We start from the raw sequence: 16,500 nt of genomic DNA, 5'->3' as shown, positions 1-16,500 counted from the left end.
CGAAACGGGCTAACCTTCTTTGAACTTTTTCGATATCCTGTATCAATCCTAACTCATGCGTCTCTCACACCGCACAGCAACACTCCAAAAGATGGCAGAGAAGGGTAGTGTAAGCAGTCTTTTAGTAGCCCTGCATTTTCCAAGTGTTCTATCAATAAATCACAGTCTTTGGTTTGGTTTCCCCATAACATTATCTAAATGATCGTTACAATTTAAGTTATTCGTAATTGTAATCCCGAAGAATTTAGTTGAACTGGCAGCCTTTAAATTCGTCTTATTTATCGTGTAACTGAAATTTAGCGGATTCCGTTTAGTATTCGTGTGGATGACTTTACACTTTCATCATTTAGAGTCAATTGCCACTCTTCGCACAATAATGATATCTTCTGTAAATCATTTTTGGTTTTGATTATCTGATGACTTTGCAAGGCGGTAAATGACAGCATCATCTGCAAACAAACTACGAGAGCTGCTCAGATTGTCCCCTAAATCGTAGATCATAAACAACAGAGGGCCTAAACCCGTCCTTGGGGAACGCCAGATCTTACTTCTAGTTTTACTCGATGACTTTCTGTCAACTATTACGAACTGTGACCTTTCTGACAAAAAAATCACGAATTCAGTCGCCCAACTGCGACGATAATCCATATGCACGCAGTTTGATTAGAAGTATCTTGTGAGGAAAGGTGTCAAAGGCCTTCTGGATATCTAAAAATGTGGAATAAATTTGACATCCCCTACCAATAGCATGCAGTACTTCGTGATAACAGAGGCAGCTTTGTTTCACAAGAACGAGGTTTTCTGAATCCGTGTTGGCTGTTTGCCAATAAATCGTTTTCTTAGAGCACAGTATGTTTTCCAAAATCCTACTGCAAATCGACGTTAGCGATATGGGTCTGTAATCTAACGGATTACTACTATTTCTTTTCTTGGGTGCTTCTGTGTCTTGTGCAACTTTCCAGCCTTTAGGTACGGATCTTTCGAGAAGCGTGACGTTGTATGTCATTGACAAATTTGGAGCTACTGTATCAGTACACCCGGAAATGAACCTGACTGAAATCCAATCTTGTCCCGGAGGCTTTGCCTTTATTAAGTGATTTAAGTCACTTCGCTACACCGACGATACCTACTTCAAAGATACTCAATGTGTGGAGTTGTTCTTGTTTGATGTGATCTCCTGGAAAATTTACTTCTTATCTATCGTGTTCCATTATGCAATTTCGATGCGCTTAAATTCTGTCAATGATGAAAACTTCCAGAAAATCACTGTTAAAAATAAATAAATCTGTCAGCGCCATCCATTGGTTCTTTGATGTACTACGCCATGGTGATTGTGTCATCGAGGTAAACCTCCGAACTATTACGCTCAGAACATGATTTTGGATAAAACTTTAAATTGCTGAATCATTTTTCCGGGTATCCGATTTTGATAAAATGAAGCCCATACGTTGTCCTAAGCTAGGCTCAACTTCCCGTCTAGTAATTTTTGAGAATAGCGTGTTCAAATAGACACACAGACACGACGGTTTTCCAGTTTTATTATTAGTAGGGAAGATGGATTCCGCCTGTAATTAACTATTTGCGAGTTATTAAAAAGCTACTGCTGCAAAGAATAATATGCTTTGAGAGATCGATGTTCCGTACCGTTGTTTATAGTGTGATAGTGGATTATTGCCAAAGCAAGCCTTTAATGCCCGTAACACGGACAGAAAACATATTTGCATGGCGGTATGTCTAGCAGAGCACAGTTCTGAAACATTCGCATCGTTTGTCCCGAGGCACCTAAAGTCATAGGTCGCCTTATGTTCGTTTATAGATCGACTGGCCACAGACGCAAAAATTAGAATGACAAGTAACTTCATCTTCCCTGAAAATGAATACTGAAGTTCTCCTTAGACAACTTCACCATGCGTCAGCGGCTGCCACGTCCATTACGCTCTTCCTGTTAGTGGAGGTCGACCTTCACGGAATGTCGAGGCAGCTCTTGGCAAATGCAGGCATACGGCACTTTACCGACAGACTAAGCGCAAAGACTGGATTCCCTAATCCGGTGTGAAATGTTATTTACATTCGATTCTACTTTCCGGATGTCAAAGTGATATGACTACTGGCGAATTATGTCAAAATATTACTTTCTTCAACTGTATGACAATATAACTTAAAGAATAGTGGCTATATCTCAAAAGATTATTGAAATCTGTCAGCACGTTGTTATGGAAAATCAAGGGTAATTTTTACATGTGTTGCGTACATTAATATAAGTTACAGCTATTAATACTGCGTCGCTTGGATGACAAGTGAATCAATGCGACAGCGTTAGACTTTATATCGATTCTTGATACATTGGCAATGTTCATACATAGAGAACGAACACAATTTTCGCTAAATCCTCAGCTGTGTTACCATTATATTCCCTTATATTCTGCAGAAACCAAAGATGAAAAAGATGGTATTGCACCTTTAACTTCATACTGGTATTTTCCTGTACACTCTCTTACAAGCACATTTCGTGCACCGAACTTGCAGCACTCATCAGAAGCGTGCACCTAAATATTAACAGTGTTTCACTTTTATGGGTATTTTGTGAAACATGAGCCCCTCATTACTACAATGTTTGGCCCTAAAGAAGTTTCGTCCCACAATTATCGCCGGTATACTCGTGGTTAGGCTATCAGACATTGGTCTGAAATTTAAGTTTAATTAAATTTTAAATTATTTTGATAACGACATAGATCATGTTGTGACTTGGCAAGACAGCCAAGCCACTATGAGAGGAAGCCGAAAGGCACGCGTTTAAGCTCACGCAGGCTGGCGTGAGGTCTGGAACAGTTAAAGGAGTTGAGTCTAGTAAAAAAAGTACGGAGCTTCTGGAATACTTAACTTTAATCCACAATTGGTGAACATCGGTCTGACGGTACATGTATCACAAGATAAATAGCAAATGATAATGCCGCCTTGCTAGGTCGTAGCAAATGACGTAGCCGAAAGCTATGCTATCGTCTCGGCAAATGAGAGCGTAATTTGTCAGTGAACCATCGCTAGCAAAGTCGGCTGTACAACTGGGGCGAGTGCTAGGAAGTGTCTCTAGACCTGTCATGTGGCGGCGCTCGGTCTGCAATCACTGATAGTGGCGACACGCGGGTCAGACGTACACTAACGGACCGCGGCCGATTTAAAGGCTACCACCTAGCAAGTGTGGTGTCTGGCGGTGACACCACAGATCACATATGCCTAAAACCCTAGAATTGATATATGGATTTAACATAATATGTTACGTCCTGCACGTTTTGGCTAGGCAAACAGACACGTAAGTTAGATCAGAGTATCTGTTTGTAGAGAATTTACTAATGACGCTTCTTGCCGGATAAATATATTTCTTTACTTTTTACTATAAGAAAAACTTGACTTACGGAAGGAGGTTACCAATCGCTAGAGGTTCGTGCGCATAAGAGTAATGAGATCCGCATCTGAACGTGCCTTATCTTCATAGGGATCTGTAGATATTAAAATACTGTGAAACATTTTAAAACCCTTTACGTACGTTGGAGCTGGAGATACGATGGTACAATTGCTCCTAGCAACTGCTTAAGTCGGACCTCCTAACTTAGAACCCACTGACTACGAAAGTAGAAGCCGATCACGGCTACATTTTAATACAAATAATATATATTCTTGATGCGTTTCTTAAGTTACAACGTTCTATTACAATGAAGCACATTTTGTGAAATTTTCTGCTGAACACTGCCGCAACAGTCGGGAGTCAAAGTTTTGTTAAAAGTTCTGAGCATATACACTGATCAGCCAGAACATTATGACTACCGACCTACTATCGATGTAAACCTGTCCAGGCGGCAGCAGCGCCTCCTAGCGAGGGATGACTGCCAGTAACACATACGCAGCGTGCTGTCCGTATCTGGAACGCAGAAGGCGTGCGCGATCTATCCGAGTTTGACCGAGTGCAGATTGTGATGATCCGGATGCTCGCCGGCCGCTGTAGCCGAGAGGTTCTAGGCGCTTCAGTCCGGAACCGCGCTGCTGTTACGGTCGCAGGTTCGAATCCAGCCTCGGGCATGGATGTGTGTGATGTCCTTAGGTTAGTTAGATTTAAGTAGTTCTAAGTCTAGTGGACTGATGACCTCAGATGTTAAGTCCCATAGTGCTTACAGCCATTTGAACCATCCGGATTCTCGGCACGAGCATTTCGGAAACTGCACGACTTGTCTCTCCAACACGTGGCGAAACCAAGGTGAAACCACGACCAGACGTTGCAGGCTGGGCATATTGGTAAAACAGGGCAGGCGGCGAACTATGGCAGAACTAGCATCAGACCCAGATCTGGGTACAGTACAAGTGTGTCTAAACACTGCTAACGATGTGCCTCTGCAGCCGACGACCCATGCATGTGCCAATGTTCACACCACGACATCGGCATCTACGACTGAAATGGGCACGTGACCTTCGGCACTGGACGCTGGCGCAGTGGCAGAGCGTTGCACAGTCTGATGAACCCCGACACCTTCATCGTGCCGATGGGAGGGCGCGAATACGTCGTCCTCCAGCTCCGTAACACCTGTACTGCGGGACGGAGACAAGCTGACGGTGGCTCCATTATGCGCCGGGGAACATTCACGTGGGCATCCATGGGTCCAGTGGAGCTCGTGCAAGGCACCATGACGTACAACGAGTGTCATACACCCCTTCATGACGATCATGTTTCCCGACGGCACTGGCATTTTTCAACAAGATAACGCGCCACTTCACAAGGCCAGGAGTGTGATGGAATGGTTCGAGGAACACAGCGGCGAGTTGCAATTGATGTGCTGGCCCCCCTCACCAGATCTGAATCCTATCGAACACATCTAGGATATGATTGAACGTGGCGTCAGAGCTCATCGCCCCCCTCCCAGGAATTTACGCGATTTAAGTTACTTGTGTGTGCAGACGTAGTGCCAACTCCCTCCAGCGACCTGCAGAGACCTCATTGTTTCCATACCATGACGCGTCGCCGCTGTCATTCTTACCAAAGGTGAACATACTAGCTATTAGGTAGGTGTTCGAAATGTTCAGTGTTCAGTGCACTGGATACTTTTTAAATTTAGTCATGTAATTGATTTATCACATGTGCGTTTTATACGTACCGCAGCTGATGTTGAGTATAAAATTCGTGCATCTGTCACGATCCACGAATTTTATACCCCACATCAGCTATACACAAACAGCAGTCGTACTAATGCTCAAGTTGCACGTCTATTCGTCAGTACACACCTCCACAGCTGTCGTTCACTCCCATCACCTATGAACTGTGGTGATCCACAACCGGCCAATTACAACAAAGACTGCACCCTTTTCCGCGCCCCCTCGACACGCTTGACACACCCTCCAGTGCTAGCGCTGCCACCTCCCGCCTGTGAGTGGTTATTGCACGATGACGTCAAACGTTGGCGGTTGTCATGTTAATGCAACTGGACTGTGCAGTTTCAATTAAATTTTCCCTGAGAAATTTAAGTCTTTAATTTATCTACGATAACGCTGGAAGCTGAAGAAGTGAATTAAAATTTGTGCTGCCGCTGGGACTCTAACCCCGGTCTTCTTGCTTACTTTTTTTTCATTATGTTCGTTATTGATCGTTGTGTTTGGTCGTTGCGGACGTCGCAAGACATCCTGTTCAGTTCGGTGGTTGATCCTTCCACTCAGTTTTTTTAATACAGAGGCCAAACGGCTCTCTGACCGAGCACGGCAATTTTTTTTTATCTCATTTTGTTCGCTTTTGTTCGTTGCATCTGCTCGGGGCGGACGTCGTAAGACGTCCGTTTATGTTCGTTGTTGATCGATTAAACTCAGATTTTTTTTTTTTTTTTTTTTTGTTACAGAGAGCACGTAACACACTGACCGAACACGCTGAGCTACCGTGCCTGCCTTACTAGGCAGGTATGATGACCATTACACCACCAGAGCATTATGGTCAACATATCTACACGGACTACCGAAGTCAAATACCCTCCCCACCACAAACTCCAATTCACATGTCGCCTTATACTGTCACTATTACCAGGGCTCTACGGCATTGGAGTGCAGCTATCTTGACCATAATGTTGTGGGGGTGTAATGGTCAGTGTATGAGCCTAGTAAGCAAGAAGACCCGGTTTCGAGTGCCGGTCGCAACACAAATTTTAAGTCATTTCTGCAGCTTCCCCCGTTGTGTAGTTTAAGATGAATTGCGGAACGTCACACACCACGCTCCGATTTCCACCGAAACGAGTATAATTTCCCGGCTTCAATTAAAAACTCGCAAAGTCCATACTGTTCTCTAAACACCATAGTCCTGCTAGCTGAACCCGAGAGCTATGTCTGCTTAAGGGAACGCGCTATCAGATTCTCAAAAATTTTGCTGCTGCAAGAAATCACTCGGTTGATCACAAAGAATCACCTTCTCCAAGGTCTGCACTCTAAGAGATATGCCGGCCGACTGCTCGATTTCGTGAGCTACAAACCACTGCAAGAAATTATTCAACATCTACGAGGGGCGTTTGAGAAGTCCGTGCGCATATCGAGGTCATGTTTAGTTAGTAGCATCTTTGGAAAGAACGCACACCAAGTTTGAGCCATGTTGTCTATTTCTTTTTGGAATTCGTGTGAATCATGGAAGTCGAGTGATTGTCAAAAAAAGGACGAAAAAATAATTTCGTGTGGTGATTAAACATTACTTTATGAAAGGCTAAACGCCTCAGGAGACTGAAGAGAAGCTTGATAAACATTACGGTTACTCTGCACCTTCGATTAGAACAGTTCATAAGTGGTTTCCAAATTTTCGGAGTGGCCATATGAGCACAAGTGATGTTGAACGTTCTGGACGCCCTGTGGAGGTTTCGACTCCAGAAATCATTGATAAAATCAATGATATGGTGATGGATGAAAGAAAAGTTAAGGTGCGTGAGATTGCTATTGCTGTGGGCATCTCAAATGAACGGGTACATAATATTTTGCATAAACATTTGGACATGAGAAATCTATCCGCAAGATGGGTTCCGCAATTGCTCACGCTTGACCAAAAACGGAATCGTGTGAAGTTTTGCAAGGTTGGTTTGCAGCTGTTCAGGAAGAATCCGCAGGACTTTAAGCGTCGTTTCGTCGCTGTGGATGAAGCATGGATACATAACTATACTCCTGAGACCAAAAATCAATCTAAACAATGGGTTACCAAGGGAGAATCTGCACCAAAAAAGGCGGAGACCATTCCTTCGGCCGGAAAGGTTCTGGCGACTGTCTTTTTGAATTCGCAAGGGATAATCCTCATAGACTATCTGGAAAGGCGTAAAACTACTACAGGCACATACTATTCATCGTTATTGGATCGTTTGAAAACCGAGCTGCCAGAAATACGCCGGCGATTGGACGGCAAAAAAGTCTTTTCCATCACGACAATGCACCAGCACACACCTTAGCAGTTGTGGTCTCAAAATTAATGGAAATAGGATTCCAACTCGTTTCACATCCCCCCTGTTCTCCAGACTTGGCTGCCTCGGACTACTATTTGTTCCCCAATTTGAAGGAATGGCTGGCGGGACAAAGATTTTATTCAAACGAGGAGGTGATTGCAGCAACTAATAGCTATTTTGCAGACTTGGACAATTCCTGTTATTCGGAAGGGATCAACAAATTAGAAAAGCGTTGCCTAAAAGGAGACTATGTCGAAAAATACACACATAAGTAGTTTTTATTTTTGCACGGACTTTTCAAACGCCAGCGAATCGTAATCAGGAATAAAATGTCATTGGTCATCTCGCGTTCATAGCGCTTCTGTATGTTGCTGCCCCCTGCTAGGATTCTTACAAGTTTCTCTGCAACGGCTACTGGGAAACACCGGTCGTTGTGGGCGAATCACTCGACCCTGAGCCGGCGTGTTATGCCCAGGCCACTACCCATTTAGGAGGATTAGGCGATGATCGGCCCGTGAAGGCCACGCTAGAGAAGGTTCCTTCCCTCAGAAACCGACCTTGTCGTACACAACAGCCACAAGAAGATGGTTTGTTATAGGACTATATAGTGAAGTTGCAACACTTTGTCAGAGAACAGTCTAAGTATCACTTTGTGGTAGCTTTCGGTAATTGCGAGGTTGAGCTCTGAAACCACAGATAAAACGGAATGAGTCAGACATAAGGCAGCTGTTGGTACGATGGAAACTAACAAGCACGAGTAAAAGATGCTGAAAACCAGGAGGAAAAGCCGGTGACTAATTCCAACTACCGCCGTAGGTTTTGCGCTCATTAAGTTTTCATCTCTTTTAGTGATAGTCCCCAGGACATGGATAGAGATTTCGGTACGATGAGCGGAGGAGATTTATTTGGACAGGGTGTAATGCGCCAAAAAAGAGCATCACTTGTTTGATCGCCTCAGCTTAGTGTCGATTTTTATGTGCTAGGAGAATGAAGAGTTTGTTAAGTCGTTTATATAGTTTTCTTATATTTGTGTGTTAAAATGTTGTACATATGTGACAGCTGTGTCCTCTCAAGTCAGCGAGTTTGCAACTCCCAACCGACTACGGAATCGTGGCGTGCGGCAAAGATAACTACAATGCAGCCGGCCACTACGGACGTTTGCCGGAGACTCCTAAGAAGAAACACTTATTGTTAAGAAGAGAATTAGCGTGATATGTTTGTTCGCAGGGAACGGTTCTTGGCTTGTCCTTTTAAAATTACAGTAGTAGTATCCGAGTGGTGTTAGAGTAGAGAGCCTCGAGAGAAATTATCTCAAGAGTGTGATAAGATCGGCTCACACGTACGATACGTGAATTAGTCTGCAATGGGATAGAAATCAAGTGTGTTCGAAGCAGTTCTAAGTCGTTTGGAAAGATATTTTGATAACATTATCGGCTTGTGTAAAAAATTATTATTTTGCCAATTTTTGTAGAGTGTAGACTCGCTAGCAATAGGAAAAGCTCCGGTTTATTGAAGGGTGAGATTAGTTTCTCCTATGTGCGATTAACGGTGCGTTGTGCTGCTTAATAGCTGCGCGTTTGTAGTTGAATCGTGTTTCAATATTTTTTGGAGGTTTTCCTTTGGATGGTGCGTGAGGAGAGACGAGTTCATGGAAAAGTCGTTTAGTTATTTTGTGGTTGAGGATTAAAGCACGCACCATGGGATAGTAGCATTGCACTTTGTTGTTGTGGTTGTGTAGATGTACGCAAGCACTGAAGAATAGTGACTTAGCGATATTTGGCTGGGATTTATTGTGCGACTTCAGCGTGAGCGTCGTAATGTAGTAAATTCCGGAAATCTCGTTGGATGCACTGAATGTGTAGTTTACATTAAAGAGAACGGTCGCCCTACGTAATAGTTATTTATTGAGAAACAATCTGAAGTTTACTGAGAATTTGATAACTGTTCCCCTTGCCCCTGAACGACAAATCAAGAACCATTTATTAGATAATACCCTAATTCTCTCTGGAAGAGATCATCGAGTGCTGTGTTTTAAGTTTTAAATATTAGTGGGTCGCGGAAGTCAACGCCTGAAGTGGTTGTTTTTTCTAACGATTTGAAGTTCATGCAGCTGAGAAGTGGTTGTGACGGCACTCAGGCTTTTTGTTTTATTTCTTTTTATTACATTTCCGCTTAGTGGGTTTTTGAATACAGAACCAGCACTCGTAAAATAAAACGTTGACTTGTACCTGTAAATGATTTAATTGCCCCAAATAAAGAAACCTTTTTAAGTTGAAAAAGTCAGTACCCGACTTGGCCTTTATCGCCAAAGTGTAAAAAAAAAAAAAAAAAAAAAAAAAAAAAAAAAAAAAAAAAAAAAAAAAAAGGCTTACTTCAAAGCTGACTAATATCTTGAACATACCTCTTCAAAATGAAGTAAATCCAAAGGTCAATGAAGTAAAAGACTGGACTATTGGTAAAAGCAAAGTTCAAAGAAATTAAACAGAAGAAATAGTATTTTTCAGGTAATAACTTGCAACGGAAAGAAAGATAATTAATCTTTATTTAGATAGGAAAAGCATACTGCGTTTTGTTCAAAAGTGATTAATTATAAATGAAAAGTCATTACATTATTCTGAAACGTTTGACTAACGAAATAGTTAGTACGATAAAATTTCAATAGAGTCAAGGATATTCTTGTAGTACGGCGCTACTTGTACATGTTATCGTTGATTGACCATGAGAGATAAACAATATTAAATTATATCTTTGTAACGTTCACACTGATTGAGTGTATATACGATTATTCGTTGAAGCTTTAAAAGAGAAGCAACTACAAGAGCCAACGGATCTATATGACGTATTCATCGGTTATACACGGAAGTTATCGTTCCTGATACCTACGTTGTTGAGCAACTGTTTATTTGTGTTTTCAGAGATTTATGCGTGCAAAGTTGACACTCGGCGCGGTGGCTGATGGGAGCGACCGTAAAGGCATTTCCCATTTACAGTCGCTCTCATCAGCCACCGCGCCGTGTCAACTTTGTTTGCGCGAGTATTACAAAGAGTTAGCTTCACTACAGACTGCTGGTACTGGTAAAGTAAATACATTATTCCCACTGCCCGCACACTCTCGCATTTAGTATTCTTATGATGCCTGATACTAGCTTTGGTGGTAGTTTTATCGATCCCCGATAGTCAGATGCGTTGCTGTAACCCAAACCCCATTATACCACGAGAAGTGTTATTGTGTCCATCCTTTCGTACATAGTGCTGTCGTAGCGTGTCGTAATTTATAACGTAGAATCTGAATATCAACTCTAACGTGACATTGTTGTGTTAGTACAGACTATTATTTCAAGTCACACAGATTACATCGTTCAGTGTAGGCAAGGTCTTGTCAGGACAACTTATTACGGTATTACGAGAGTGAGCTACACTGTCTGACGTTGCTTTTCTCCTACGTACTGCAGTGCTGTTAGAGCCTGTTCATACAGTATATATCCTGCGTTTTAGTAGTATCTAAAAGTTGGCGCCGTACGTGGGCTTCTGGGTTTCGCATAGGAGGACCTGGGAGCACGCATCTGACAGGCAAATAGTGACACGGCGATCACGTAGATTTAGACACGTAATTCTGGGCTGGTGCGTCTCGCAGTCACAGCCTGGTACGGATTGCACAGTGACTCAGCTATTGCTGACGTGCGTCCGACACCTGCCGCGCCGCAGACATTATCTCCGACTGTTCCTACGCCTCTCACTGTCACCTCTGTATCCTCTCGTCCTTAACAGGTCTTCACACTTTCAATAATATTGTCAACTCGTCAATATATTGACCGTTCGAGGGAGCTATTGTTAATACTAGAGACATTGATGAGCAATACAGATCGCCCTGCAATTATTCTCAGTATTGTCAAAACATACAGAACGTCTGAGGTCAAGTATTGATGGTTTAATAACACTGTCCATTCTGATGTTGAGAAAATTTTATGAATCGTCTATACGTCGATAGTATGCACTGTTTGTTTTCTATTCACCTTTATACATACCACACGTCAGATACTAAAAGGTATCAGATAGATTATATAATGGTACGACAGAGATTTAGGAACCAGGTTTTAAATTGTAAGACATTTCCAGGGGCAGATGTGGACTCTGACCACAATCTATTGGGTATGACCTGTAGATTAAAACTGAAGAAACTGCAAAAAGGTGGGAATTTAAGGAGATGGGACCTGGATAAACTAAAAGAACCAGAGGTTGTACAGAGATTCAGGGAGAGCATAAGGGAGCAATTGACAGGAATGGGGGAAATAAATACAGTAGAAGAAGAATGGGTAGCTTTGAGGGATGAAGTAGTGAAGGCAGCAGAGGATCAAGTAGGTAAAAAGACGAGGGCTAGTAGAAATCCTTGGGTAACAGAAGAAATATTGAATTTAATTGATGAAAGGAGAAAATATAAAAATGCAGTAAGTGAAACAGGCAAAAAGGAATACAAACGTCTCAAAAATGAGATCGACAGGAAGTGCAAAATGGCTAAGCAGGGATGGCTAGAGGACAAATGTAAGGATGTAGAGGCCTATCTCTCTAGGGGTAAGATAGATACTGCCTACAGGAAAATTAAAGAGACCTTTGGAGGTAAGAGAACGGCTTGCATGAATATCAAGAGCTCAGATAGAAACCAAGTTCTAAGCAAAGAAGGGAAAGCAGAAAGGTGGAAGGAGTATATGGAGGGTCTATACAAGGGCGATGTACTTGAGGACAATATTATGGAAATGGAAGAGGATGTAGATGAAGATGAAATGGGAGATATGATACTGTGTGAGGAGTTTGTCAGAGCACTGAAAGACCTGAGTTGAAACAAGGCCCCAGGAGTAGACAACATTCCATTAGAACTACTGACAGCCTTGGGAGAGCCAGTCCTGACAAAACTCTATCATCTGGTGAGCAAGATGTATGAGACAGGTGAAATTCCCTCAGACTTCAAGAGGAATATAATAATTCCAATCCCAAAGAAAGCAGGTTATGACAGATGTGAAAATTACCGAACTTTCAGTTTAATAAGTCACACCTGCAAAATACTAATGCAAATTCTTTACAGACAAATGGAAAAACTAGTAGAAGCCAACCTCGGGGAAGATCAGTTTAGATTCCTTAGAAACACTGGAACACGTGAGGCAGTACTGACCTTACGACTTATCTTAGAAGAAAGATTAAGGAAAGGCAAACCTACGCTTCTAGCATTTGTAGACTTAGAGAAAGCTTTTGACAATGTTGACTGGAATACTCTCTTTCAAATTCTAAAGGTGTCAGGGGTAAAATACAGGGAGCGAAAGGCTATTTACAATTTGTACAGAAACCAGATGGCAGTTATAAGAGTCGAGGGACATGAAAGAGAAGCAGTGATTGGGAAGGGAGTAAGGCAGGGTTGTAGCCTCTCCCCGATGTTGTTCAATCTGTATATTGAGCAAGGAGTAAAGGAAACAAAAGAAAAATTCGGAGTAGGTATTAAAATTCATGGAGAAGAAATAAAAACTTTGAGCTTCGCCGATGACATTGTAATTCTGTCAGAGGCAGCAAAGGACTTGGAAGAGCAGTTGAATGGAATGGACAGTGTCTTGAAAGAAGAATCTAAGATGAACATCAACAAAAGCAAAACAAGGATAATGGAATGTAGTCTAATTAAGTCGGGTGATGCTGAGGGAATTAGATTAGGAAGTGAGACACTTCAAGTAGTAAAGGAGTTTTGCTATTTGGGGAGCAAAATAACTGATGATGGTCGAAGTAGAGGATATAAAATGTAGACTGGCAATGGCAAGTAAAGCGTTTCTGAAGAAGAGAAATTTGTTAACATCGAGTATAGATTTAAGTGTCAGGAAGTCATTTCTGAAAGTATTTGTATGGAGTGTAGCCATATATGGAAGTGAAACATGGACGATAAATAGTTTGGACAAGAAGAGAATAGAAGCTTTCGAAATGTGGTGCTACAGAAGAATGCTGAAGATTAGATGGGTAGATCACATAACTAATGAGGAAGTATTGAATAGGATTGGGGAGAAGAGAAGTTTGTGGCACAATTTGACCAGAAGAAGGGATCGGTTGGTAGGACATGTTCTGAGGCATCAAGGGATCACCAATTTAGTATTGGAGGGCAGCGTGGAGGGTAAAAATCGTAGAGGGAGACCAAGAGATGAATACACTAAGCAGATTCAGAAGGATGTAGGTTGCAGTAGGTACTGGGAGATGAAAAAGCTTGCACAGGATAGAGTAGCATGGAGAGCTGCATCAAACCAGTCTCAGGACTGAAGACCACAACAACAACAACAACAACAACAACGTCAGATTCCATGTTTCATGCAGTCTTTCAACACGAAACAATTTTGAGATCCACGCGATGATAATCATGGTATGTACAACTTTAGGATGGTCAACGGAGGATTCTGTACGGCACTGTTTACTTTACTGATTTGAAAATATACTGTAGTTCGGTGAGTCACATAACAGAGTGAAAAAAGCGCTTCTTTTTTAAAAAAATACATAGCAGTTTAAAAAAAAAAAGACGAATACACCGCTTCCACTTCGAAAAATACGCCGTATATCTGCAGTGACTAGTGAGAGGTCTGCTAAATGAATGTCCGTTTCAGCAAATTATTACAAAACTTAAAAAAACATGTTTTACGGTAATTGCCTGAACATATTCTCGCCAGGCAGATGTAATTGCTTCACAGGTTTACATGTAGTTTTACTGTGTTCACTGATATTACAGAACTAAACTTCGGCCATGGTCTCCCTCTACGATTTTTACCCCAACGCTGCCCTCCAATAATAAACTGGTGATCCCTTGATGCCTCAGAACATGTCCTACCAACCGATCCCTTCTTCTAGTCAAGTTGTCCGACAAACTTCTCCTCTCCCCCATTCTGTTCAATACCTCCTCATTAGTTACGTGATCTCACCATCTAATCTTCATCATTCTTCTGTAGCACCACATTTCGAAAGCTTCTATTCTCTTCTTGTCCAAACTATTTATCGTCCATGTTTCACTTCCATACATGGCTACACTCCATACGAATACTTTCAGAAATGACTTCCTGACACTTAAATCAATACTGGATGTTAACAAATTTCTCTTCTTCAGAAACGCTTTCCTTGCCATTGCCAGTCTACATTTTATATCCTTTCTACTTCGACCATCATCAGTTATTTTGCTCCCCAAATAGCAAAACTACTTCAAGTGTCTCATTTCCAAATCTAATTCTCTCAGCATCGACCGACTTAATTCGACTACATTCCATTATCCTCGTTTTGCTTTTGTTGATGTTCACCTTATATCCTCCTTTCAAGACACTGTCCATTCCGTTCAACTGCTCTTCCAAGTCCTTTGCTGCCTCTGACAGAATTACAATGTCATCGGCGAAGCTCAAAGTTTTAATTTCTTCTCCATGGATTTTAATACCTACTCCGAATTTTTCTTTTGTTTCCTTCACTGCTTGCTCAGTATACAGATTGAGTAACATCGGAGAGAGGCTACAACTCTGTCTCACTCCCTTCTAAACCACTGCTTCCCTTTCATGCCCCTCGACTCTTATAACTGTCATCTGGTTTCTGTACAAATTGTAAATAGCCTTTCGCTCCCCGTATTTTACTCCTGCCACCTTCAGAATTTGAAAGAAAGTATTCCAGTCAACATGGTCAAAAGCTTTCTCCAAGTCTACAAATGCTAGAAACGTATGTTTGTCTTTCCTTAATCAATCTTCCAAGATAAGTCGTAGGGTCAGTATTGCCTGACGTGTTCTAATATTACTACGGAATCCATACTGATCTTCTTTGAGGTCGGCTTCTACCAATTTTTCCATTCGTCTGTAAAGAATTCGCGTTAGTATTTTGCAACTGTGACTTATTAAACTGATAGTTCGGTAATTTTCACATCTGTGAACACCTGATTTCTTCGGGATTGTAATTATTATATTCGTCTTGAAGTCTGACGGTATTTCGCCAGTCTCATACATCTTGCTCACCAGATGGTAGAGTTTTGTCAGGACTGGCTCTCCCACGGATGTCAGTAGTCCTAATGGAATGTTGTCTACTCCCGGGGCCTTGTTTCCGCTCATGTCTTTCAGTGCTCTGTCAAACTCTTCACACAATATCGTATCTCCCATTTCATCTTCATCTACATCCTCTTCCATTTCCATAATATTGTCCTGGAGTACATCGCCCTTGTACAGACCCTCATACTCCAGCTAACATAACTGCAACACACGATCTCTTTTGGGTGTTCGACTTCTTGACGTTGAAAAGCCGCGTCTCTTTTTTTTTTTTTGTCATCAGTCTACTGACTGGTTTGATGCGGCCCGTCACGAGTTCCTTTCCCGTGCTAACCTCTTCATCTCAGAGTAGCACTTGCAACCTGCGTCCTCAATTATTTGCTTGACGTATTCCAATCTCTGTCTTCCTCTACAGTTTTTGCCCTCTACAGCTCCCTCTAGTACCATGGAAGTCATTCCCTCATGTCTTAGCAGATGTTCTATCATCCTGTCCCTTCTCCTTATCAGTGTTTTCCACATATTCCTTTCCTCTCCGATTCTGCGTAGAACCTCCTCATTCCTTACCTTATCAGTCCACCTAATTTTCAACATTCGTCAATAGCACCAATCTCAAATGCTTCGATTCCCTTCTGTTCCGGTTTTCCCACAGTCCATGTTTCGCTACCATACAATGCTGTACTCCAGACGTACATCCTCAGAAATTTCTTCCTCAAATTAAGGCCGGTATTTGATATTAGTAGACTTCTCTTGGCCAGAAATGCCTTTTTTGCCATAGCGAGTCTGCTTTTGATGTCCTACTTGCTCCGTCCGTCATTGGTTATTTTACTGCCTAGGTAGCAGAATTCCTTACCTTCATTGACATCGTGACCATCAATCCTGATGTTAAGTTTCTCGCTGTTCTCATTTCTACTACTTCTCATTACCTTCGTCTTTCTCCGATTTACTCTCAAACCGTACTGTGTACTCATTAGACTGTTCATTCCGTTCAGCAGATCATTTAATTCTTCTTCACTTAGGATAGCAATGTCATCTGCGAATCGTAT

This window comes from Schistocerca piceifrons, chromosome 3 (assembly GCF_021461385.2).
Source record: "Schistocerca piceifrons isolate TAMUIC-IGC-003096 chromosome 3, iqSchPice1.1, whole genome shotgun sequence".
NCBI classification, from domain to species: Eukaryota; Metazoa; Arthropoda; class Insecta; order Orthoptera; family Acrididae; genus Schistocerca; species Schistocerca piceifrons.
This window is presented reverse-complemented; position numbering follows the sequence as displayed.